Source organism: Arachis stenosperma, chromosome 10, assembly GCF_014773155.1.
Source record: "Arachis stenosperma cultivar V10309 chromosome 10, arast.V10309.gnm1.PFL2, whole genome shotgun sequence".
NCBI classification, from domain to species: Eukaryota; Viridiplantae; Streptophyta; class Magnoliopsida; order Fabales; family Fabaceae; genus Arachis; species Arachis stenosperma.
This window is the reverse complement of record NC_080386.1, coordinates 69543883-69568628: the sequence shown is the minus strand read 5'-3', so window position 1 is coordinate 69568628 and position 24746 is coordinate 69543883. Positions and strand designations below refer to the sequence as shown.

The window sequence follows — 24746 nt, the reverse complement described above, 5'->3', positions numbered from 1 at the left end:
TCTATAAGGAAAAATAAAAAAGGAGACATGATCTCAACCTAGCACCAAGAAGTTTCAAAGAAGGACAATATGTGCTTCTCTACAACTCCAGACTGAAACTCTTTCCTGGGAAACTCAAATCAAGATGGTCGGGCCCTTTCTAGTTACAAAAGTCTCACCTTATGGACACATAGAAATCATGGAAGAAAGCTCAAAGAGGACATTCACTGTGAATGGACAAAGACTCAAACATTACTTTGGGCAGCATGGGGGAAGCCCCCAAACAGAAGTATAACCTCAACTGAAGAAGCAATCGTCGAGCTAGCGACGCTAAAAAAGCGCTTTGTTGGGAGACAACTGATAAACCACTATTTTATGGTTTATCATATGCTTAGTTGAGTGGATTTTATCAACTCTTTACCCACTTATTCATACTATTTGCATGGTTTTAAATTTGCCTTCCTGACTCTGTGCTATGATTGAAAACATGCTTCTTTGGCTTTTATTTTCTTTTATTTAATCCTCTCTTATTACCATTAGATGCCTTGATATGTGTGTTAAGTGATTTCAGGGATTACAGGGCAAGAATGGCTTAGAGGATGGAAAGGAAGCATGCAAAAGTGGAAGGAATACAAGAAGTTGAAGAAACTGCAAAGCTGTCAGTCTGACCCTCTCGCACTAAAACGACCATAACTTGAGCTACAGAGGTCCAAATGACGCGGTTCTATTACGTTGGAAAGCTAACGTCCGGGGCTTCGATTTGATATATAATTTGCCATATTGGCCGTACAGATAGGCGACGCGAACGCATCATCCACGCGGACGCGTCGTATCTGCGAAAATCAGCGTGGCAGATTTCGCAAACAGCGAATTCTGGGCTATTTCCTGCCCAGTTTCAAGCCCAGAAAACACAGATTAAAGGCTGCAAAGTGGAGGAATGAAGGGGACACTTCAAATTAGACTCATAATTCACTTTTAGTTTTAGATGTAGTTTTTAGAGAGAGAGGCTCTCTCCTCTCTCTTAGAATTTAGGATTAGGATTTTTAGAAATTAAGAATTTATCTCATCTTTACATCAGGTTCAATATTTCTTTATTTTTACTTCTCTTCTACTTTGAGATACTTTTAATGCTTTTATTTGTATTTGATGCCCAATTGGCTTATGAACTTTTCCATGTTAGATTTCATTGCTTCAAATGTATGTTATTTGAGGTATTCCAGATATTTATGATTTTAATTTAGCTTTCTACATTCTTGGCTTTGGTTGATTAATTGGTGACTCTTGGGTTGTCAAACTCATTGTTAATTGAAAATTAGAATTCTTCAAGAATTGATTCGAGATCCAATAACTCTAACTTTTCCCAAGGAAAGACTGGGACTTGAGGATTCGAATTAATTCATCTACTTAACTTACCTTCATAGTTAGAGGTTAACAAAGTAGGAGAAAACTTCAATTCTCATCATAATTGATAAGGATAACTTGGATAGGACTTCCAAATTTTCATACTTTGCCAAGAGTTTATTTTATAGTTATTATTATTTTATTTTAAGTGTCATTCAACATACCTTTTACCTTAATCCAAAACCCCAAACATACTTTTGCATAACCAATAATAAGAACATACCTCCCTGCAATTCCTTGAGAAGACGACCCGAGGTTTAAATACTCGGTTATCAATTTTAAAAGGGTTTGTTACTTGTGACAACCAAAACTTTTGTACGAAGGGATTTATGTTAGTTTAGAAGCTATATCTACAACGCGAATATTTTTATAAATTCTTTACTAGCAAAAATCCTAACGACAAAATGGCGCCGTTGCCGGGAAATTGCAAACGTGTGCCTTATTATTGGTTATTGTAAATATTTTTCAAAAAACAAAAAAAAATTTCCTTTTTTGTTAGTTTTTATTTTTTTTATCTCTCACTACTATGAACTCTTACCCCTTTGGCTATGAGTCTAGTTATAATTATGTTGCAGGAAGAGGAGGTTATAATGACAACATGCACCATGGTTGGAACAATCAAAGATGGGAGGAGCCACAAGGATTTGATCAACCCTCAGGGCAACAACCACCTCCAATGGACTATCAACACCCATTCTGTGATGCATATCAAGGCAATGGCTATGGTGAGCACTCTTTTGACTACCAACAAGACCCACCATATGCCTATGAACCCCCTCCTCCTCAATATAATTTTGAACCACCATACTCACAAGCTCCTTTCCACCAAACACCTCCGTATGAGCCTAATCCATATCCACCATACCAACCACCTTATGAGCCAAATGAACCATACATAGAACCACCACCGTAATATACACCATCTCCTTATCATTATCAAAATGAACCCTCCTATCCACCCCAAACCTCCATGGAGAAAGTATTTGCCGATTTAAACTCTACTATACAAGCTCTGGTCACCCAAATCGGACCACCGAATACCTTCAACAATCAACCCTCAAGCTCTAGTGCACTTCCTTTTCAACCATATATTGATCCACCCATTCCATCACCACCCATCCCATCACCACCACCCATGGAAGAGCACCCACATCCATCAATCCAAGAACAAGATGACCCCAGTTATGCTATTGAAATGGAACAAGAGTCAAGGGATCGTATCAAGGAAACAGTAGATCAATTTCATGCAACCCTTCATCAATTGGAGCAAGCAATAAATCAATTACCTTCTAGATGTTCAGACACTCAAGGAACCCCCATGGCTTCATGTGGAGAATCTAATGAAGAACGTAGCATGAAGGAGGCACTAGAAACTCCAGTGGACAGTAAGGGGCATGACTTTGTACTAGAACAAGTGGATGAAGCCATAATTGTTGAAGAGGAAGAAGCGGTTGAAGACTTAGAAGATACAGAACCTCCATGGGAAATTCAAGTCATAAAACCTCCTTCCAAAGTATTTGAAATTGATGTTGAGGAGGGTGTACAACCTCCAAGGCATGTCATAATAGAAGACTTGGAAAAGGTTAATCCAGAGATGGAGATTCAAGAAGAAGAGGCACAACTTCCCATGCCCTTGGTGCACAACAAAGAAGAGATTAAATTGGAAGAAAGCCACCAAGAGGAAGAGGTTGAAATTGAAGAAGCTTACAAAGAGGTGGAAGATGTCAAAGAAGAGCACAAGGGAGTGGAGCTTGTACGTTCATTAAAAACACCTCCCCCTAAGTTGCCATCATCCTTCACAACATTCAAGTGGGTAAAATTCATATCCCTTAGCTTTCTAATTCCACTTGAACATGGGCTACTGGAGACGGATGGTCAACTTAGAGCTCTCTGTGGCATTAAGAGTAAGAAGAAGATGGTCAGTGAAAAGATTTATCCTGCAAGGTTTAACATGGTTGTGTGCTCAACATTTAAACGCAAAGGTTGGTGTAGAGCTCAACTGAATGGGTCTAGGAAGTTGTCTGGCTGCTTCAGTGAGAATTCAGATTGTTTTCCACCCGGCTAGAACAATATTGCTCAACAAGAAGACGGGTGCAAAAGCAAGATTTGGGACCCCGGAATTCAATCTAGAAATCAACACTCTTGGGGCCTTGTCACTTGCTTTAACTTACTTGAAGGCTTTGTGCGCCTAGTTTGGGACCCTGGAGGCTACTGGAACTCCAAACATTGGTGGAGATTCCTGGATGAATTCAAACACAAGCCACCATAACAGGGAGCTCACCAAATGTCCAACTTAAGGACTTTAACTAAAAGTGTTAAGTGGGAAACAACCCACCATGGTATGATCGTTCCTTTTTCATTTTTATTTAAGTTTTATTTGTTTTTGAGCTCTATTTTTTCTTTGGACCTGGAATCATGCATGACATTCATATTCGCATTGCATTCTGCATACTGCCTTATATATAAAAAAAATAAAAAAATAATAAATCGCACACGATGCGGCAGCGTCGCTGACGCGTCCGCGTCACTAGTGCGTTGGGAAAAAATAATTGAACAGAGAGTCACGCGAAAGCGTGGTTGGAGGCGCGCCTTTAGCATAATTTGACCCCACGCGACCGTGTCGCTTACGCGACCGCGTCATGTGGAATTTTGGCCTCCCACGCGACCGCGTCACGCACGCGGCCGCGTGCCATGAAAATCGACGTCAAAAAGGTGTATGGCTGAAAGTTGTGCTGGAATTGGGCTGGACTCGTGCTAGAAGCCCAAGCCATCCCACGCGAACGCGTGCCCCACGCGGCCGCGTCGTCTTTCAAAAATGGCCATCCACGCGATCACGTCACCCACGCGACCGCGTCACCCAGATTTTTGGCAAAATGCAATTCAAACAGAGAGTTATGCGAATGCGAGGCTGCACTCGTGCCACTAGCACAAATCAAGTGACGCGATCGCGTGACCCACGCGTCTGCGTCGCCTGACCTTATTGCGCACCACGCGGCCGCGTCATCCACGCGTCCGCGTCGCCAGCGTCGCACACCTTAACCTAATATGCCAAAATATTTTATCTTTTCTTCCCCAATCCTAATTTTTCCTCCCTCCTTTCTTACTTACTTCTTCTTCCGTTCTTTCCCTTCTCATTTCTCTTATCTTTCATTTTCTTTTACTTAATTGCATACTTTCATTCATTGCATTATTTTCATTGGTGTTGGAATTTTATTTGGGTCATTGTTTTTTCTATATTTTTGTGGATTATTTGACAATTATATATTACTTTTTAAAGGGATGCTTGCATGTTCAGTTTAATACTTTCAAATAGCTTATTTACCATGCATGCTATGTGTTTGTGAAAACGCCCGTATGGCATTGTGCCCTATTTTTAAGATTTCTTTTAATCTATTACTATAAATGCTTGCTTTTCACAAAACCCTTTTTATATTTTATTAATTAAATATAATTGTTATTACAAACATGATTGTTAGTTTGAAAGACTTGGTAATCTAACTTGGACATTGAATGCTTGATCTATGCTACTCATGCCTTTGCCAGCATGCCAATAAACATCTTGCATTTAAATGTCATCACATGCACTTACTATATTTCCATTGATGACTTTTCACATGTAGTCATGACCATGTGTTAACATCATTCTTCTTTACTGTGCATTGATTACTGATGAGCGGATAATTTATACGCTTTTTGGCACTTTTTTAGTATGTTTTTAGTACATTTTAGTTAGTTTTTATTATATATTTTTAGTTTTTAATTAAAATTCACTTTTTTGGACTTTTCTATGAGTTTTTGTGTTTTTCTGTAATTTCAGGTATTTTCTGGCTGAAATTGAGGGACCTGAGCAAAAATCTGATTCAGAGGCTGAAAAAGGACTGCATATGCTGTTGGATTCTTACCTCCCTGCACTCGAAGTGGATTTTCTGGAGCTACAGAAGCCCAATTGGCGCGCTCTCAATTGCGTTGGAAAGTAGACATCCTGGGCTTTTCCGCAATATATAATAGTTCACACTTTGCCAAAGAATTGATGGCCTAAACCGGCGTTCCAAATCAGCTTCAGAATTCCCGGCGTTTAACGCCGGAACTGGCACAAAAGTTGGAGTTAAACGCCCAAACTGGCACAAAAGCTGGCGTTTAACTCCAAAAAAAGTCTCTACACATGAAAGCTTCAATGCTCAGCCCAAGCACACACCAAGTGGACCCCGGAAGTGGATTTTTACGTCATTTACTCATTCTTGTAAACCCTAGGTCACTAGTTCACTATAAATAGGACTTTTTGCTATTGTATCTTCATCTCATGACACATTACACGTTTTATATTGGATCTTCTACGGCATGAGTCTCTAAACCCCATGGTTGGAGGTGAGGAGCTCTGCTGTGTCTTGATGGATTAATGCAATTACTACTGTTTTTCATTCAATCACGCTTGCTTCTATTCTAAGATACCACTTGTTCTTCAACCTGATGAATGTGATGATCCGTGACACTCATCACCATTCTCACCTATGAACGTGTGTCTGACAACCACCTCCGTTCTACCTTCGTTTGAGTGTGTATCTCTTGGATTCCTTTAGCAGAATCTTCGTGGTATAAGCTAGAACCCATTGGCGGCCATTCTTGAGAATCCGGAAAGTCTAAACCTTGTCTGTGGTATTCCAAGTAGGATCCGAGGATTGAATGACTGTGACGAGCTTCAAACTCGCGAGTGTTGGGCGTTAGTGACAGACGCAAAAGAATCACTGGATTCTATTCCGACATGATCGAGAATCGACAGATGATTAGGCGTGCGGTGACAGCGTGCGTTGAACATTTTCACTGAGAGGATGGGAGGTAGCCATTGACAACAGTGAAACCCAACATACAGCTTGCCATGGAAGGAGCCTTGCGTGCATGAAGAAGAAGACAGTAGAAAAGTAGAGATTCAAAAGATATAGCATCTCCAAAACCTCAACCTGTTCTCCATTACTGCAAAACAAGTATTTATTTCATGTTCTTTTACTTTTTACAATTAAATCTGAAAATTATTGATATCCTGACTAAGAGTTACAAGATAACCATAGCTTGCTTCAAGCCGACAATCTCCGTGGGATCGACCCTTACTCACGTAAGGTATTACTTGGACGACCCAGTGCACTTGCTGGTTAGTTGTGCAAAATTGCAAAAGTGTGATTGTGATTTCGTGCACCAAGTTTTTGGCGCTGTTGCCGGGGATTGTTCGAGTTTGGACAACTGACGGTTTATTTTGTTGCTTAGATTAAGAATATTTTATTTTTGTGGTTTAGAGTCTTTTATTTGAGTTTAGTTTTATATTTTAAGTTTCGTGTCAATTGCATGCTTTTATTTTCTTTAAAATTTTCGAAATTGCATGTTCTTAGTTCTTTCTTTAATTTAAAAAAAAATCTAAGTTTGGTGTCTTCTTTGTGTTTTCCTTTAAATTTTTGAAATTTTTTGTTTGATTTTCTAAAATTTTTATGTTTGGTGTCTTTTGTGCTTTTGCTTACTTAAAATTTTAAAAAATATATAATAATAAAATAAAATAATATCCACATCATCTCCCGTTCTCCATCATGGACCTAAGTGGAATTGAGCAGTCCAGAAGGACTCTGGGGTCATATGCTAACCTCATTACAGCTGCATATGGGAGTAGCATATGTATACCTCCCATTAAAGCAAGCAGCTTTGAGCTAAATTCTCAACTCATTATCATGGTGCAGCAAAATTGCCAGTATTCCGGTCTTCCACAAGAAGAACCTGCTGAGTTTCTGGCATAGTTCTTACAAATTGCTAACACTGTACGTGATAAAGAAGTGGATCAGGATGTCTACAGATTGTTACTATTTCCATTTGCTGTAAAAGATCAAGCTAAGAGGTGGTTGAATAACCAACCTACAGCAAGCATAAAAACATGGAGACAGTTATCAGACAAATTCCTGAATCAATTTTACCCTCCAAAAAGGATGACACATCTAAGGCTGGACATCCAAGGCTTTAAACAAGAGGATAATGAATCCCTTTATAATGCCTGGGATAGGTATAGAGTTATGCTAAGGAAATGCCCCTCTGAAATGTTTTCAGAGTGGGTACAGTTAGACATCTTCTACTATGGGCTTACAGAAAAAGCTCAGATGTCTTTAGACCACTCAGCTGGTGGATCTATACACATGAGGAAGACGATTGAAGAGGCTCAAGAGCTCATAGATACGGTTGCTAGAAATCAACATCTATACTCAAGCAGTGAGTCCTCTATAAAAGAAGAAGCTATGACAGTAACTACTGATCCTAATCCTCAAGAACAGATTGTTGAACTTAATCAACAATTACTCCTGATGAAAAAACAATTAACAGAGTTTAAAGAGATGCTCCAAGAAACTAAAAATGCTAACCAGAATATGGAAGCACAATTGAATCAGACAAGACAGCAGATATCTAAACAGATAACAGAAGAATGCCAAGCTGTTAAATTAAGGAGTGGGAAGACATTGAATGTATCAACTCAAAGCAGCAGAAAGCCAAGAAAAGAACAACTGACAGAGGATAACCAAACCACTGCCTAAAATCCCTCTAAGAACAGTAAGAGCCCAGAGAGGAATACTTCTGGTGTTCAAACGCCAGAAAAGGGGGAAAAGTTGGCATTAAACGCCCATTCCTTGCCCAGTTCTGGCGTTCAAACGCCAGAAAAGGGAGGAAAGCTGGCGTTAAACGCCCATCCTGCACCCAGTCTTGGCGTTCAAACGCCAATGAGGAATTAGACACCTGAGAGTGCTGATAGTAACCCCTCTAAGAAGGCTTCTCCAACCACCTCTGTAGGGAATAAACCTGCAGCAACTAAGGTTGAAGAATATAAAGCCAAGATGCCTTATCCTCAGAAACTCCACCAAGCGAAACAGGATAAACAATTTGCCCGCTTTGCAGACTATCTCAGGACTCTTGAAATAAAGATTCTGTTTGCAGAGGAACTTGAGCAAATACCCTCTTATGCTAAGTTCATGAAAGAGATCTTAAGTCATAAGAAGGATTTGAGAGAAACTGAAAAGGTGTTTCTCACTGAAGAATGTAATGCAGTCATTCGGAAAAGCTTACCAGAGAAGCTTCAAGATCCAGGAAGCTTTATGATACCATGCACATTAGAAGATGCTTGTACCAAGACAGCCCTATATGACCTTGGAGCAAGTATCAACCTGATACCTGTAACCACTATCAGAAAGCTTGGGTTGACTGAAGAAGTCAAACTAACCCGGATATGTCTCCAACTTGCTGATGGCTCCATTAAATATCCATCAGGCATAATTGAAGACATGATTGTCAAGGTTGGGCCATTTGCCTTTCCCACTGACTTTGTAGTGCTGGAAATGGAGGAGTGATGAGCGGATAATTTGTACGCTTTTTGGCATTATTTTTAGTATGTTTTTGGTAGTTTTAGTTGAGTTCTTAGTATATTTTTATTAGTTTTTAGTTAAAATTTACTTTTCTGGACTTTACTATGAGTTTGTGTGTTTTTCTGTGATTTCAGGTATTTTCTAGCTGAAATTGAGGGATCTGAGCAAAAATCTGATCCAGAGACTAAAAAGGACTGCAGATGCTGTTGGATTCTGACCTCCCTGCACTCGAAGTGGATTTTCTGGAGCTACAGAAGCCCAATTGGCGCGCTCTCAACGGCGTTGGAAAGTAGACATCCTGGGCTTTCCAGCAATATATGATAGTCCATACTTTGCCCAAGATTTGATGGCCCAAACCGGCGTTCAAAGTCACCCTCAGGAATTCCAGCGTTAAACGCCGGAACTGGCACCTAAATGGGAGTTAAACGCCCAAACTGGCACCAAAGCTGGCGTTTAACTCCAAGAGGAGTCTCTACACGAAAATGCTTCATTGCTCAGCCCAAGCACACACCAAGTGGGCCCGGAAGTGGATTTCTATGACATTTACACATCTCTGTACACCCTAGGCTACTAGTTTTTCTATAAGTAGGACCTTTTACTATTGTATTAGACATCTTGGTAGCTATCTTTGAGTTTCATGCTATCTTAGATCATTTGGGAGGCTGGCCATTCGGCCATGCCTAGACCTTGTTCTTATGTATTTTCAACGGTGGAGTTTCTACACACCATAGATTAAGGTGTGGAGCTCTGCTGTACCTCGAGTATTAATGCAATTACTATTGTTCTTCTATTCAATTCCGCTTGTTCTTTGTCCAAGATATCACTTGTTCTTCAACTTGATGAATGTGATGATCCGTGACACTCATCATCATTCTCACTCATGAACAAGGTGACTGACAACCACTTTTGTTCTACAAGCAATCAAGGCTCTAGTGTTTATGTCTTGGATTCCTGATACACGATGCATGGTTGATCGCCTGACAACCGAGTGCTCGCCTGACAAACGAGCCAGCCATTCCGTGAGATCAGAGTCTTCGTGGTATAGGCGAGAACTGATGGCGGCATTCAAGAGAATCCGGAAGGTCTAACCTTGTCTGTGGTATTCTGAGTAGGATTCAATGATTGAATGACTGTGACGTGCTTCAAACTCCTAGCAGGCAGGGCGTTAGTGACAGACGCAAAAGGATCGATGGATTCTATTCCGGCCTGACCGAGAACCGACAGCTGATTACCCATGCTGTGACAGAGCATAGGCAACGTTTTCACTGAGAGGATGGGAGGTAGCCACTGACAACGGTGAAACCCTACATGAGCTTGCCATGGAAAGGAGTAAGAAGGATTGGATGAAGACAGTAGGAAAGCAGAGAGACGAAAGGGAAGGCATCTTCATTCGCTTATCTGAAGCTCTCACCAATGATATACATAAGTATCTCTATCTTTATCTTTATGCTTTATTCGTTTATCACTATACCCATTTGAGTCTGCCTGACTGAGATTTACAAGGTGACCATAGCTTACTTCATAGCAACAATCTCCATGGGATCGACCCTTACTCGCGTAAGGTTTATTACTTGGACGACCCAGTGCACTTGCTGGTTAGTTGTGCGAAGTTGTGTTTATGCCATGGTGTTGAGCACCAAGTCTTTGGAGCCATTACTAGGGATTATTTGAGTTGTGAAAAGTAGTGATCACAATTTCGTGCACCAAGTTTTTGGCGCCGTTGCCGGGGATTGTTTGTGTATGGACAACTGACGGTTCATCTTGTTGCTTAGATTAGGTATTTTTCTTCAGAGTTCTTAAGAATGAATTCTAGAGTTTCATGATGATCTGCTGAAATCTGGCTGGCTGAGAAGCCATGTCTAATCTTATTGGACCGAGGTTTCAACTAATCATCACAATAGCTTATTGATCTCTATCAATCTTGCTATTGGAGCAATGATCTGCTAAGGCTTGGCTGGCTATTGGCCATGTCTAGTGTTTTGGACCGAAGCTTTCTTTGAAAGCTTGGCTGGCTGTGAAGCCATGTCTAATTCCTGGACCGGAGTCTTAGACTAGCATTGCAATGATTCCTGGAAATTCAAATTGGGAATTCTGAAACCTTTATTTTCTATTTCCATATAATTTTCGAAAAAAAGCATAAAAAAAAATTATAAAAACCATAAAAACCAAAAAAAAAAATTTATGTTTCTTGTTTGAGTCTAGTGTTTAATTTTAAGTTTGGTGTCTTGCATGCCTTGTTTATTTGATCTTGGTTCTATTTTCAAGTCAATAGTACAGGGAACTGAAGATTCAGAACATGCAGCAGAGAAATTACACAGAAAAAGCTGGGCGTTCAAAACGCCCAGTGAAAAAGGACAGACTGGCGTTTAAACGCCAGCTAGGGTACCTGGTTGGGCGTTTAACGCCCAAAAAGGTAGCATTTTGGGCGTTAAACGCCAGAATGGATACCATTCTGGGCGTTTAACGCCAGGATGGCACAAGGGGGAGGATTTTGTTTTCAAAATCAATTTTTTTCAAGTTTTCAAAGTTTTTCAAAATCAATTCTTTTTCAAATCATATCTTTTCAATCAAATGTTTTCAAAATCAATTTCTTTCCTTTTTCAAAGATACTTACTAACAATTAATGATTTAATTGAACATCTCAAGTTTGTTACCTTTTCTGTTGAGAAAGGTTTAATGTTTGAATCATATCTTTTCTTGTTAGGCAAGTCATTAATTTTTAAAATCAAATTTTTTTTAAAATGTTTTTCAAATCATATCTTCTCAATCACATCTTTTTAAAAACCAATCATATTTTCTTAACCACATCTTTTTCAAAATAGTTTTCAATCAAATCTTTTTGATTTCTAATTTCAAAATCTTTTTCAAAAATCACTTGATTTCTTCCCCACTTTTATTTTCGAAAATCAATTAGTGTTTTTCAGAATGTTTTCAAAATCTTTTACTCAATTTTCGAAAATTACTTCCCCTCTTTTCACATCCTTCTATTTATGGAGTGTAACTCTTTCTTAATGTACAATTCGAACTCTATCTAATCAAGTTCGAATTCTTATACCTCCTTCCTCTATTTTTCTTTTCCTCTGACACCTCAAGGAATCTCTATACTGTGACATAGAGGATTCCACGTTTTCTAGTTCTCTTCTCTTTCATATGAGCAGGAGCAGAGACAAAGGCATTCTTGTTGAAGCTGACCCTGAACCTGAAAGGACCTTGAAGCGGAAGCTAAGAGAAGCTAAGGCACAACTCTCTGTTGAGGACCTGACCGAATTCTTCAAAGAAGAAGAACCCATGGTAGCCGAAAACAACAACAATGCTAACAATGCAAGGAAGGTGCTGGTTGACTTTACTACACCTACTCCCGACTTCTATGGGAGAAGCATCTCTATCCCTGCCATTGGAGAAAACAACTTTGAGCTTAAGCCTCAATTAGTTTCTCTAATGCAACAGAATTGCAAGTTCCATGGACTTCCACTGGAAGATCCTCATCAGTTTTTAGCTGAGTTCTTGCAAATCTGTGACACAGTCAAGACTAATGGGGTTGACCCTGAGGTCTACAGACTGATGCTATTCCCTTTTGCTGTAAGAGACAGAGCTAGAATATGGTTGGACTCACAACCTAAAGAAAGCCTGGACTCTTGGGAAAAGCTAGTCAATGCCTTCTTGGCAAAGTTCTTTCCACCTCAAAAATTGAGTAAGCTTAGAGTGGAAGTCCAAACCTTCAGACAGAAGGATGGAGAATCCCTCTATGAAGCTTGGGAAAGATACAAACAATTAATCAGAAAATGTCCCTCAGACATGCTTTCTGAATGGAGCATCATAGGTATTTTCTATGATGGTCTCTCTGAACTATCCAAGATGTCTTTGGATAGCTCTGCTGGAGGATCTCTTCATCTGAAGAAGACGCCTACAGAAGCTCAAGAGCTCATTGAAATGGTTGCAAATAACCAATTCATGTACACTTCTGAAAGGAATCCTGTGAACAATGGGACTAGTCAGAAGAAAGGAGTTCTTGAGATTGACACTCTGAATGCCATATTGGCTCAGAACAAAATATTGACTCAACAAGTCAATTTGATTTCTCAAAGTCTGTCTGGAATGCAAAATGCACCAAGCAGTACTAAGGATGCTTCATCTGAAGAAGAAGCTTATGATCCTGAGAACCCTTCAATGGAAGAGGTGAATTACTTAGGAGAACCCTATGGAAACACCTATAATTCTTCATGGAGAAATCACCCAAATTTCTCATGGAAGAATCAAGAGAAACCTCAACAAGGTTTCAACAACAACAATGGTGGAAGAAACAGGTTTAGCAATGGCAAGCCTTTTCCATCATCTTCTCAGCAACAGACAGAGAATTCTAAGCAGAACCCCTCTGACTTAGCAACCATGGTCTCTGATCTAATCAAAACCACTCAAAGTTTCATGACTGAAACAAGGTCCTCCATTAGGAACTTGGAGGCACAAGTGGGGCAGCTGAGCAAGAAAATTACTGAACTCCCCCTAGTTCTCTCCCAAGCAATACAGAAGAAAATCCAAAAGGAGAGTGCAAGGCCATCAACATGGCCGAATTTGGAGAGGAAGAAGAGGCAGTGAACGCCACTGAGGAAGACCTCAATGGGCGTGCACTGACCTCCAATGAGTTCCCTAATGAGGAACCATGGGAATCTGAGGCTCAAAATGAGACCATAGAGATTCCATTGGACTTACTTCTGCCTTTCATGAGCTCTGATGAGTATTCCTCCTCTGAAGAGGATGAGTATGTCACTGAAGAGCAAGTTGCTAAATACCTTGAAGCAATCATGAAGCTAAATGACAAGTTATTTGGAAATGAGACTTGGGAGGATGAACCTCCTTTGCTCACCAAAGAACTGGATGACTTGTCTAGGCAGAAATTACCTCAAAAGAAACAAGATCCTGGGAAGTTTTCAATACCTTGTACCATAGGCACCATGACCTTCAAGAAGGCTCTATGTGACTTAGGGTCAAGTGTAAACCTCATGCCTCTCTCTGTAATGGAGAAGCTAGGGATCTTTGAGGTACAAGCTGCAAGAATCTCACTAGAGATGGCAGACAACTCAAGAAAACAAGCTCATGGACTTGTAGAGAATATTTTGGTAAAGATTGAAGACCACTACATCCCTACTGATTTCATAGTCCTAGAGACTGGGAAATGCATGGATGAATCCATCATCCTTGGCAGACCCTTCCTAGCCACAGCAAAGGCTGTGATTGATGTTGATGGAGGTGAACTGATCATTCAAGTGAATGAAGAATCCTTTGTGTTTAAGGCTCAAGGATATCCCTCTGTCACCATGGAGAGGAAGCATGAAGAGCTTCTCCCAATTCAGAGTCAAACAGAGCCCCCACAGTCAAACTCTAAGTTTGGTGCTGGGAGGCCACAACCAAACTCTAAGTTTGGTGTTGAACCCCCACATTCAAACTCTAAGTTTGGTGTTGGGAGGTTCCAACGTTGCTCTGAGTATCTGTGAGGCTCCATGAGAGCCCTCTGTCAAGCTACTGACATTAAAGAAGCGCTTGTTGGGAGGCAACCCAATGATTATATTTTATATATTTTCTTTTGTTATTTTATGTTTTTTGTAGGTTGATGATCATAAGAAGTCACAAAATCAATTGAAAAAGCGAAAACAGAATGAAAAACAGGAAGAAAAACAGCACACCCTGGAGGAAGAACCCACTGGCGTTTAAACGCCAGTGAGGCTAGCAGTTGGGCGTTTAACGCCCAGTCTGGCACCATTCTGGGCGTTTAACGCCAGAAAGGGGCACCAGACTGGCGTTAAACGCCAGAAAAGGGCAAGAACCTGGCGTTAAACGCCAGGAATGGGCACCAGCCCGGTGTTTAACGCCAGAAATGGCTCAAAACGTGATTTTGAATGCCATTTGGTGCAGGGATGACTTTTCCTTGACACCACAGGATCTGTGGACCCCACAGGATCCCCACCAACCCCACCACTCTCTCTCTTCTTCACCCATTCACCAATCACCTCTATACCTCTTCCCCAAAAACCCTTCCCCTATCAAACCCTATCTTTCTCTTCACCACTCACATCCATCCTTCATAAAACCCCACCAACCTCACCCTTTAAATTCAAACCACTTTCCCTCCCAAACCCACCCATAATGGCCGAACCCCATCTCCCCCCTCTCCTATATAAACCCTTCTTCACCCCTTCATTTTCACACAACCTAAACACCACTTCTCCCCCTCCTTGGCCGAATACATAAGCCACTCCCTTCTTCCTCATTTATTCTTCTTCTACTCTCTTCTTTCTTCTTTTGCTCGAGGACGAGCAAACCTTTTAAGTTTGGTGTGGTAAAAGCATTGCTTTTTGTTTTTCCATAACCATTTATGGCATCCAAGGCCGGAGAAACCTCTAGAAAGAGGAAAGGGAAGGCAAAAGCTTCCACCTCCGAGTCATGGGAGATGGATAGATTCATCTCAAGGGTGCATCAAGACCACTTCTATGAAGTTGTGGCCTTGAAGAAGGTGATCCCCGAGGTCCCCTTTTCACTCAAAAAGGGTGAATATCCGGAGATCCGCCATGAGATCCGAAGAAGAGGTTGGGAAGTGCTTACCAACCCCATTCAACAAGTCGGAATCTTGATGGTTCAAGAGTTCTATGCCAATGCATGGATCACCAAGAACCATGATCAAAGTGTGAACCCGGATCCAAAGAATTATCTTACTATGGTTCGGGGGAAATGCTTGGATTTTAGTCCGGAAAATGTAAGGTTAGCATTCAACTTGCCCATGATGCAAGGAGATGAACATCCTTACACTAGAAGGGTCAACTTTGATCAAAGGTTGGACCAAGTCCTCACAGTCATATGTGAAGAGGGCGCACAATGGAAGAGAGATTCAAGAGGGAAGCCGGTTCAATTGAGAAGGCATGACCTCAAGCCCGTGGCTAGAGGATGGTTGGAGTTTATCCAACGCTCAATCATTCCCACTAGCAACCGGTCCGAAGTTACTCTAGACCGGGCCATCATGATTCATAGCATCATGATTGGAGAAGAAGTGGAAGTTCATGAGGTCATAGCCCAAGAACTCTACAAGGTGGCGGACAAGTCCTCTACCTTAGCAAGGTTAGCCTTTCCTCATCTCATTTGTCACCTCTGTTATTCAGTTGGAGTTGACATAGAAGGAGATATCCCCATTGATGAGGACAAGCCCATTACTAAGAAAAGGATGGAGCAGACAAGAGACCCCTCTCATCATGAGATCCCTGAGATACCTCAAGGGATGCACTTTCCTCCACAAAACCATTGGGAGCAAATTAACACCTCCCAAGGAGAATTGAGTTCCAACATGGGACAACTAAGGGTGGAGCATCAAGAACATTCCATCCTCCTCCATGAAATTAGAGAAGATCAAAGAATCATGAGAGAGGAGCAACAAAGACAAGGAAGAGACATTGAGGAGCTCAAGCACTCCATAAGACCTTCAAGAGGAAGAACAAGCCGCCATCACTAAGGTGGACCCGTTCTTTAATCTCCTTGTTCTTTATTTCCTTGTTTTTCGAATTTTTATGATTATGTTTGTCCATGTTTGTGTCTTATGATCATTAGTGTCTATGCCTTAAAGTTATGAATGTCCTATGAATCCATCACCTTTCTTAAACAAATGTTCTTAATTGAAAAAGATGAGAATTGCATGAATTTTGAATTGTATAACAGTTTAATTATTTTGATGTGGTGGCAACACTTTTGTTCTCTGAATGTATGCTTGAACAGTGCATATGTCTTTTGAATTTGTGGTTCATGAATGTTGGCTCTTGAAAGAATGATGAAAAAGGAGACATGTTACTGAGGATCTGAAAAATCATAAAAATGATTCTTGAAGCAAGAAAAAGCAGTGAATACAAAAAAAAAAAAAAACGAAAGAGAAAGAAAAAGAAAGAAATAAAGTTGTGATCCAAGGCAATAAGAGTGTGCTTAAGAACCCTGGACACCTCTAATTGGGGACTCTAGCAAAGCTGAGTCACAATCTAAAAAGGTTCACCCAATTATGTGTCTGTGGCATGTATGTATCCGGTGGTAATACTGGAAGACAGAGTGCTTTGGGCCACGGCCAAGACTCAATAAGTAGCTGTGTTCAAGAATCATCATACTTAACTAGGAGAATCAATAACACTATCTGGATTCTGAGTTCCTAAAGAAGCCAATCATTCTGAATTCCAAAGGATAAAGTGAGATGCCAAAACTATTCAGAGGCAAAAAGCTAAAAGCCCCGCTCATCTAATTAATACTGATCCTCATAGATGTTTTTGGAGTTCATTGCATATTCTCTTCTTTTTATCCTATTTGATCTTCAGTTGCTTGGGGACAAGCAACAATTTAAGTTTGGTGTTGTGATGAGCGGATAATTTGTACGCTTTTTGGCATTATTTTTAGTATGTTTTTGGTAGTTTTAGTTGAGTTCTTAGTATATTTTTATTAGTTTTTAGTTAAAATTCACTTTTCTGGACTTTACTATGAGTTTGTGTGTTTTTCTGTGATTTCAGGTATTTTCTGGCTGAAATTGAGGGATCTGAGCAAAAATCTGATCCAGAGACTAAAAAGGACTGCAGATGCTGTTGGATTCTGACCTCCCTGCACTCGAAGTGGATTTTCTGGAGCTACAGAAGCCCGATTGGCGCGCTCTCAACGGCGTTGGAAAGTAGACATCCTGGGCTTTCCATCAATATATGATAGTCCATACTTTGCCCAAGATTTGATGGCCCAAACCGGCGTTCAAAGTCACCCTCAGGAATTCCAGCGTTAAACGCCGGAACTGGCACCTAAATGGGAGTTAAACGCCCAAACTGGCACCAAAGCTGGCGTTTAACTCCAAGAGGAGTCTCTACACGAAAATGCTTCATTGCTCAGCCCAAGCACACACCAAGTGGGCCCGGAAGTGGATTTCTATGACATTTACTCATCTCTGTACACCCTAGGCTACTAGTTTTTCTATAAGTAGGACCTTTTACTATTGTATTAGACATCTTGGTAGCTATCTTTGAGTTTCATGCTATCTTAGATCATTTGGGAGGCTGGCCATTCGGCCATGCCTAGACCTTGTTCTTATGTATTTTCAACGGTGGAGTTTCTACACACCATAGATTAAGGTGTGGAGCTCTGCTGTACCTCGAGTATTAATGCAATTACTATTGTTCTTCTATTCAATTCCGCTTGTTCTTTGTCCAAGATATCACTTGTTCTTCAACTTGATGAATGTGATGATCCGTGACACTCATCATCATTCTCACTCATGAACAAGGTGACTGACAACCACTTTTGTTCTACAAGCAATCAAGGCTCTAGTGTTTATCTCTTGGATTCCTGATACACGATGCATGGTTGATCGCCTGACAACCGAGTGCTCGCCTGACAAACGAGCCAGCCATTCCGTGAGATCAGAGTCTTCGTGGTATAGGCGAGAACTGATGGCGGCATTCAAGAGAATCCGGAAGGTCTAACCTTGTCTGTGGTATTCTGAGTAGGATTCAATGATTGAATGACTGTGACGTGCTTCAAACTCCTAGCAGGCGGGGCGTTAGTGACAGACGCAAAAGGATCGATGGATTCTATTCCGGCCTGACCGAGAACCGACAGCTGATTACCCATGCTGTGACAGAGCATAGGCAACGTTTTCACTGAGAGGATGGGAGGTAGCCACTGACAACGGTGAAACCCTACATGAGCTTGCCATGGAAAGGAGTAAGAAGGATTGGATGAAGACAGTAGGAAAGCAGAGAGACGGAAGGGAAGGCATCTTCATTCGCTTATCTGAAGCTCTCACCAATGATATACATAAGTATCTCTATCTTTATCTTTATGCTTTATTCGTTTATCACTATACCCATTTGAGTCTGCCTGACTGAGATTTACAAGGTGACCATAGCTTGCTTCATAGCAACAATCTCCGTGGGATCGACCCTTACTCGCGTAAGGTTTATTACTTGGACGACCCAGTGCACTTGCTGGTTAGTTGTGCGAAGTTGTGTTTATGCCATGGTATTGAGCACCAAGTCTTTGGAGCCATTACTAGGGATTATTTGAGTTGTGAAAAGTAGTGATCACAATTTCGTGCACCAAGGAGCACAAGAGTGCAACTCTCATCCTAGGAAGACCTTTCCTAGCAACTGGACGCACTCTTATTGATGTACAAAAAGGGGAAGTGACCCTGAGAGTCAATGAGGATGAGTTCAAGTTGAATACTGTCAAAGCTATGCAGCATCCAGACACATCAAATGACTGCATGAGCACTGATATTATTGACTCTTTGGTGGAAGAGATCAATATGACTGAGAGTCTCGAATCAGAGCTAGAGGACATCTTTAAAGATGTTCAGCCTGATCAGGAGGAACCAGAGGAAATAAAAGAACCTCTGAAAATTCCTCAGGAAGAGGATAAGCCTCCCAAACCTGAGCTCAAACCACTACCACCATCCCTGAAGTATGCATTTATGGGAGAAGGTGACACTTTTCCAGTGATCATAAGCTCTGCTTTAAATTCACAGGATGAGGAAGCACTAATTCAAGTGCTAAGGACACACAAGACATCTCTTGGATGGTCCATAAGTGATCTTAAGGGCATTAGCCCAGCAAGATGCATGCACAAGATCCTATTGGAGGATAATGCCAGGCCAGTGGTTCAACCACAAAGGCGGCTAAATCCAGCCATGAAGGAGGTGGTGCAGAAAGAGGTCACTAAGTTATTAGAGGCTGGGATTATTTATCCTATTTTTGATAGCCCCTAGGTGAGCCCTGTTCAAGTTGTCCCCAAGAAGGGAGGCATGACAGTGGTTCATAATAAAAAGAATGAACTGGTTCCTACAAGAACAGTTACAGGGTGGCGTTTGTGTATTGACTACAGAAGGCTCAATACAACCACCAGAAAGGATCATTTTCCTTTACCATTCATAGACCAGATGCTAGAAAGACTAGCGGGTCATGATTATTACTGCTTTTTGGATGGCTATTCAGGCTACAATCAAATTGCAGTGGACCTTCAAGATCAAGAGAAAACAGCATTCACCTGTCCTTCTGGCGTATTTGTTTACAGAAGAATGCCTTTTGGTCTATGCAATGCACCTGCAACTTTTCAGAGGTGCATGCTATCCATCTTCTCTGATATGGTAGAGAAGTTCCCGGAAGTCTTTATGGATGACTTCTCAGTATTTGGAGACTCATTCAACTCCTGTCTTGATCATCTAGCACTTGTCCTGAAAAGATGCCAAGAGACTAACCTGGTCTTAAACTAGGAGAAATGTCACTTTATGGTGACTGAAGGGATTGTCCTTGGGCACAAAATTTCAAGCAAAGGAATAGAGGTGGATCAAGCAAAGGTAGAAGTAATTGAAAAATTACCACCACCTGCCAATGTTAAGGCAATCAGAAGCTTTCTGGGGCATGCAGGATTCTACAGAAGGTTTATAAAGGATTTTTCAAAAATTGCAAAATCTCTAAGCAACCTGCTACCTGCTGACACACCATTTGTGTTTGACACAGAGTGTCTGTAGGCGTTTGAGACCCTGAAAGCCAAGCTGGTCACAGCACCAGTCATCTCTGCACCAGACTGGACATTACCATTCGAATTAATGTGTGATGCCAGTGACCATGCTATTGGTGTAGTGTTGGGACAGAGGCACAACAAGCTTCTGCACGTCATTTATTATGCTAGTCATGTTCTAAATAACGCACAGAAGAATTACACAACCACAGAAAAAGAGTTACTTGCAGTGGTTTATGCCATTGACAAGTTTAGATCCTATTTAGTAGGATCAAAAGTGATTGTGTACACTAACCATGCTACTCTTAAATACTTACTCACAAAGCAGGATTCAAAACCCAGGCTCATAAGACGGGTGTTGCTTCTGCAAGAGTTTGATAAAGAAATAAGAGACAGAAAAGGGACAGAGAACCAGGTAGCTGATCACTTGTCCCGGATAGAACCAGTAGCTGGGGCGTCCCTCCCCTCTACTGAGATCTCTGAGACCTTTCCAGATGAGCAACTCTTTGCCATTCAGGAAGAACTATGGTTTACAAACATTGCAAACTATAAAGTTGTGAGGTTCATACCCCAGGAGTATAGCAGGGTGCAAAGAAAAAAATTAATTTCAGATGTCAAGTACTACCTATGCGATGAGCCATATCTCTTTAAGAGATGTGCAGACGGAATGATCCGCAGATTTGTACCTAGAGAGGAAGCACAAAGGATCCTATGGCATTGCCATAGATCACAGTATGGGGGACATTTCGGAAGTGAGCGAACAGCCACTAAGATCCTCCAATGTGGCTTCTACTGGCCTACTCTCTATAGGGATGCCCGAGAGTTTGTGCGTAACTGTTACAGTTGCCAAAGAGCTGGTAACTTGCCTCATGGTTACGCCATGCCTCAACAAGGGATCTTAGAGATTGAATTGTTTGATGTATGGGGTATTGACTTCATGGGTCCCTTCCCACCATCATACTCAAACACTTATATTCTGGTGGTAGTAGACTATGTATCTAAATGGGTAGAAGCAATTGTCACACCCAATAATGATACCAAGACCGTGCTGAAATTCCTCCAGAAACACATCTTCAGCTGGTTTGGTGTTCCCAGAGTACTAATCAGTGGTGGGGGCACTCATTTCTGCAATAAACAGCTGTACTCTGCTATGGTCCAATATGGAATTAGCCACAAAGTAGCAACTCCATATCATCCACAGACAAATGGGCAAGCTGAAGTCTCTAATAGAGAGCTAAAAAGAATCCTGGAACGGACTGTAATTGCCCGTAGAAAGGATTGGGAAAAGAGCTTGGATGATGCTCTGTGGGCATACAGAACATCATTCAAGACTCCTATAGGAACCTCTCCATACCAACTTGTGTATGGCAAGGCCTGTCATATGCCCGTGGAACTGGAACATAAAGCCTACTGGGCAACCAGATACCTAAACCTGGATGCTAAGTTAGCTGGTGAAAAAAGATTGCTCTAGCTAAATGAGCTAGAGGAATTCAGACTCAGTGCCTTTGAAAATGCAAAAATTTAAGGAAAAGGCAAAAAAGTGGCATGACAAGAAGTTGTCATCCAGAGTCTTTGAGCCAGGACAAAAAGTTCTGCTCTTCAACTCTAGGCTCAGACTATTCCCAGGAAAACTGAAATCTCGATGGAGGGGCCCGTATGTGATTACAGGAGTGTCACCATATGGATATGTTGAGCTTCAGGATATTGATTTTGACAAAAAGTTCATTGTTAATGGACAGAGGATCAAACATTATCTTGAAAGCAATTTTGAGCAGGAATGCTCAAAACTGAGGCTTGAATGAGTCTCAATAAAGGTCCAGCTAAAGACAATAAAGAAGCGCTTGCTGGAAGGCAACCCAGTCATTAGCAGGTTATTTATTTTACTTAATAAAAGTTTGATATATATTCTTCAAGGTTGATCATTGAAATTGAAGGAATTTACAGAGTTACAGAAGGATTCAGTAAAAAAAAGCAGAGAAAAGGAGCTTGTTGGCAAGAAAACGCCAGTAAAGGGCACTCTGGGCGTTAAATGCCAGAATGGATACCATTCTGGGCGTTTAACGCCAGTAAAGGCACCATTTTGGGCGTTAAATGCCAGAATGGGCACCATTCTGGGCGTTTAATGCCAGAATTTCAGCATCCTGGGCGTTCAGCAAAACGCCCAGTGATAAAGGGGTTTCTGCCATTTAACGCTAGCCAGGGTGCCTGGCTGGGTGTTAAACGCCCATAATGGCCAACAATTGGGCATTAAACGCCAGAATGGATACCATTCTGGGCGTTTAACGCCAGAAAGGCAGGGGAAGGAGATTTTACTTTCCACTTCAAATTTTTTCACACTTTCATGTTTTGACCCATAATTTTCTATATAAACATGTTACAAATTTTCATCATTCACCCTTAAATTTTAAAAATCCAACAATTTTCTAAATTATTTCTCAAATCTCTTTCAAATCCTTTCCAAATCTTCTTCAAAAACTCAAGTATTTTCTCAAATTCTTTCCATATCTTCTCAAATCTCTTTCAAAACTTTCGAAATCCCTCCCCCTCCCTTATAAATACACATTCGGCCATCCCCCTCTCTTCACCATTCGTATTTCCTTCTCCTCCTCTCTCTCCCCTTTCCTTTCTTTTTCTTGAGGGCAAGCAAACCTCTAAGTTTGGTGTGCTTTTCCGTGATCACTAAGCTAAGGCTCATCAAGACCGTGGCTCCCAAATGAAAACAATCCAATTCAAGAGGCAAGAAAGAGAATACTCCAAAGAATCTTTGGAGTCAAGAGAGGTTCTTAACCAAAGAACATGCAGACCATTACCACAAAATAATGGATCTAAGGTCAGTGATCCCAGAAGTTAAATTCGATCTGAAAGAAGACGAATATCCGGAGGTCCAAGAGCAAATTCGAAATAGACAATGGGAAATTCTAGCCAATCCTGAGACAAAGGTTGGAAGAAACATGGTTCAGGAATTCTACTCAAATATGTGGCTGACAGATAAGCAGAGAATGACTGGAACTACTTTCCATACCTACAGAACCATGGTCAGAGGAAGAACTATTTACTTCCATCTGGACAAAATAAGAGAGGTCTTCAAACTGCCTCAACTACAAGATGATCCTGAATCCTTTAATAGGAGAATGGTGAGAGCAGATAAAGGGTTGGATCAAGTTCTAGAGGACATATGCCTCCCTGGAACTAAGTGGACAACCAATTAAAAAGGTGTCCCAAACCAACTCAAGAGGGAAGATCTCAAACCAGTTGCAAGAGGTTGGCTAGACTTCATTGGGCGTTCTAAATTGCCCACTAGTAACCGTTCTGAGGTCACTGTCAAGAGAGCAGTGATGATTCATTGCATTATGCTGGGAAGAGAAGTGGAGATTCATCATCTGATTTCTTGTGAGATTTACACAATTGCAAACAAGAACTCCACTGAAGCCAAACTGGCTTACCCAAGCTTAATCTCTTTGCTATGTAAAGATGCTGGGGTGAAGATGGGAGTAGATGAATTCATCCCAATTAAACATCCAATCACCAATAAGTCAATGGAAGGACAAATGCAAGATAACTCTATCAAAAGGAGGCCGCAGGAATTCCTCCCTAAGCTTCCTGAATTTGACCATTGGGCACGCCTAGAAGCATCTGTTGCCAAGCTGCAAGAAGCTATGGAACAAATTAAGGAAGAACAGCAGAATCAAAATTGCATGCTCTGCAAATAACTGAAGGAACAAGAGAAGCAAGTGCGTGAGCTACAGAAGCTGAAGCGCCAGAAGCTCTCCCTTGAAGGGTCAAACACCCCACAAGTTGAGGGAGCATCCACTTCTCAAAATCAAGGTTGTTGAGTCCTAACTCTGTGATAACCTTTATCATTAGGAATCTATTTTAGAGTCATTTAAATTTCTGTTTTTAATTTTCTGTTTTCTATTACTATTGGTCTTATCTTATATTTATTTTTGAGTCTTGTTCTTATTCCATGATTAATAAAATTTAAAGTTCATGTCTTAAAGCTATGAATGTCCTATGAATCCATGACCTCTCTTAAACGAAAAATGCTTTAATCACAAAAGAACAATAAGTACAGGATTTCGAATTCATCTTTGAAACTAGTTGAATTAGTTTGATGTGGTGATAATACTTTTTGTTTTCTGAATGAATGCTTGAATAGTGCATATGTCTTTTGAATTTGTTTAAAGAATGTTAAATTTGTTGGCTCTTGAAAGAATGATGGAAAAGGAGAAATGTTATTGAGGATATGAAAAATCATCAAATTGATTCTTGAAGCAAGAAAAAGCAGTGAATATAAAAAAAAAGAGAGCAAGCAGAAAAAGCCAATAGCCCTTAAAACCAAAAGGCAAGGATACTAAAAAGGATCCAAGGCTTTGAGCATCAGTGGATAGGAGGGCCTAAAGGAATTAAATCCTGGCCTAAGCGGCTAAACCAAGCTGTCACTAACCATGTGCTTGTGGCGTGAAGGTGTCAAGTGAA

At 40.9% G+C, this 24746-nt stretch overlaps 1 non-coding gene across 1 annotated transcript; it reads right to left on the bottom strand.

Annotated features, from left to right (window-relative positions):
• Positions 1 to 12452: 12452 nt before the first annotated feature.
• On the bottom strand, positions 12453 to 12560 carry LOC130958460 (small nucleolar RNA R71). Its single transcript, XR_009077580.1, has one exon. It is a non-coding gene; the product is annotated as a small nucleolar RNA R71 (small nucleolar RNA).
• Between the last annotated feature and the right edge of the window lie 12186 nt (positions 12561 to 24746).